This window comes from Electrophorus electricus, chromosome 9 (genome assembly GCF_013358815.1).
Source record: "Electrophorus electricus isolate fEleEle1 chromosome 9, fEleEle1.pri, whole genome shotgun sequence".
Lineage (NCBI taxonomy): Eukaryota > Metazoa > Chordata > Actinopteri > Gymnotiformes > Gymnotidae > Electrophorus > Electrophorus electricus.
The window spans coordinates 2,771,263-2,774,420 of NC_049543.1; positions in this window are offsets into that span (position 1 = coordinate 2,771,263).

Here is a 3,158-nt window from a genome sequence, read left to right on the forward strand (position 1 = left end):
TTGTTCCTTTCATGATAAAGTCCTCAGGTAGGGCTGTGGAAAAGACTGTCCTGATACGTTGGTCTGGACTGAGCCCATGTATCACTCATTTAGGCCTCTGAAATCGGCCTTGTGCTCTGTTCCAGCACTTGGCCTGCCGACCTATAATCTGCCCTTCCACCTTTACATTTCTGAAAAAAAGCTCCATAGCCATGGCCGTCCTGGCCCAGGAGCACGGTGGCAGTTATCGCCTAGTGGCCTACCTTTCCAAAACTTTTGATTCGATAGTTCAAGACATACTGGCCTGCTTACGCGCCGTGGCTGCCTCGGCCCTGCTGCTCACTGACGCAGAGAAATCGGCATTGTCCCATCCCAAGGTTCTTCACACTTCACATCAAGTTATTAATATTCAGAATAACATTCAAACGCAGCACATGATGGCACGGTGACATTCGGGCTATAAGGCCATTCTCTGCGCCACTCAGAATTTAACCATTAAATCACACCTGCTGAGTTCACCTGCTAATCTGTTACGATCGCTTTTGACATGGCTAAATCATTCTGATGACTCTATGCCCCACGACTGCATGGAGGCTATCCTTGAGTCCTAGAGTATGCACGCTGATCTCTCTAGCATGCCGCTCAAAGGCGGCTGTCACGTTTTTGTAGATGGCTCATGTTTTAAACCGTCTGACTTCGAATTTTCCTGTGGTTATTCTGTCTGCTCTCTGCCCAACCTCATTTGGGAGGTTACTCTCTCCCTTACAGGTCTGCTCAAGTAACTGAACTGATGTCATTGACCAGGGCCTGTCATCTATTCCGGGATCAGGTTGTCACCATCTGTACTGATTTCCGTTATGCGTTTGGAGTTGTTCATGACTTCGGTAAGATTTGGCACTCCAGGGGGTTCCGCACCTCGGAATGTAAGCCCATTTCTAATTCAGGACTACTGTCTGCACTTTTGTCTGCATGTACACTACCAGCTCGGCTGGATCTCGTAAAGGTCAGAGGTCATGACACAACCTCTGGATCTGACACGGCATCTGGCAATGCCTTAGCGGACGAGGTTGCATGTTGGGCAGCTGTTAATGCTCCCTCATGCCCATACGCTGTATCCTCGACATGTGAAGCTGTCCCCATGTTTTCCCATTGTTTGGTACCGACTGATATCGATCTGCTTTTCTTATAAGCTCGGGGTACACGACAGGACTGCTCTCACTGGGCTGATCAAGGGTGTAGGCCTGATAAAGATGGACTGATTCATGACTGGGAGGGGCGTATAGCCCTTCCTAAATCTGTTTTGCCATTTCTTGTGCGTCATTTTTACGGGATTTCACATGTTGCACAAAGGGGGAGGAGTGATTACTAACATTCAAAAACAGTTTTGTATACCGGAAACACGTAAAACTGTAAAACTCCTAGATAGCTGCTTAACCTGTGCTAGAAGCAATCAGGGTAAAACACAAGCCAAACATGATGCCTTGCAGGCTCCTGAGTATCCCTTTCAGTGTCTACAGATAGACTTTATGCACATGCCACCTTGTGGTCAGTTGAAGTACCTGCTGGTGATTGTAGACAGGTTTTCCAAGTGGACTGAAGCATTTCCTTGTTTTAAGGAAGACACATGCACTGTGATTAAAATCCTAGCCAAGGAGATAATACCGAGGTATGGTGTGCCTCGGGTAATAGATTCAGATCAGGGACCCTGTTTCATTTCCTAGGTAACTCAGAAACTATGCACCTACCTAACTTTTGACTGGAAGTTTCACATCCCTTATCATCCTCAGTCATCTGGCATTGTTTAGAGAATGAATCATACCTTGAAAGAATGGAAACAGGATGGAAACAGGAAAGAAGTGGATAGATGTACTGCCAGCGGTGTTGTATGAGATCAGAATGATGCCCAGTACCATCACCAAATTGTCACCATTTGAGGTCATTTTTGGTAGACCATTTATCACCCCATGGGTCAGAAGTAATCCGGGTGTTTCTCATTCAAGTGATATGAACGTGATCCTGGCGGACTACACCCAAATGTTGATTGAGAAATTGAACAGTGTGCATGGTAATGTCTCTTGCACTCTCCCTCTTCCCACATACAAGCCTACTCCGTTTATTCCAGGTGACTGTTTTTGTCAAATCATTGAACCCTCGGAAAGTTGGTGAAGCTGCGTATGGACTCCCAACAACCATGATCGCAGTGACCCAAACCGTTGTGCTAACATCGGGATCAGCACAGTAGATACACAGCAGCCGGCTGAAGAAATCACCAGTAGCTGACGCTTCCGACAAGCCAAATGCACCTTAACACATTCACATATAGTACAAAATTGCACCACACACCAAGGAAGTCCTCTTTGGCCCTGTATGTCAATACACTTTAGCATTGGTATTATAACTTGATAGATATCCTATCTGTCTATTAACAGATAGGGGGTGTTAGACACTGGAACCTTTCTGTCTTCAGGCACCCAACGCAAGGTCTCTGCCTGTCAGCCATGACATGGCGGCTTGCCCGCGAGCTGGTCTCCCCAGATGATCTGCTCCCTGTTCTTATCTCCTTTACTCCCCCACCTCTCTCTCTCTCTCTTTCTCTTTCTTTCTTTCTTTCTCTCTCTCTCTCTCTCTCTCTCTCTCTCTCTCTCTCTCTCTCTCTCTCTCTCTCTCTCTCTCTCTTTCTCTCTCTCTCTCTCTTTAAGCACAGGAGTGGCTCATGGCGGGCACAGGAACAGCTCGTAGCTCGTTCACGCAGAGAACATCTAACACCTTAGAACATGCCTCACTTTTCCCTGTCATTCTGTAGATTTAGACAGTAGATATAGAACACATATATCCTCTGTGCTTTTCTCAGTAAAGTGGAACTCTCTTGATTCACTTCCCTGGTGTCAGTATCTCCTGACTTCCTTGGATTGATCCGGTTACAGAGGACGGAGAGCAGAGGGGAACTTGGAGGAGATCGAACCTGAAGGACTGGTCACTTTCAACCAGTTTGTAACAATGACCATGTTTCATAACCATTCATAATCCTTTCATATTCATAACCATTCATACACCTTGACAGGCAAAAGGTTCAGAAACGGATGTAAGTCATGTTCTAGGATATTCTTTTAAAAGAACACCATGTTCAAAGATAAACACTGTACAACGGAGATTGCATAATTTATCCAGTAGGGGGAACC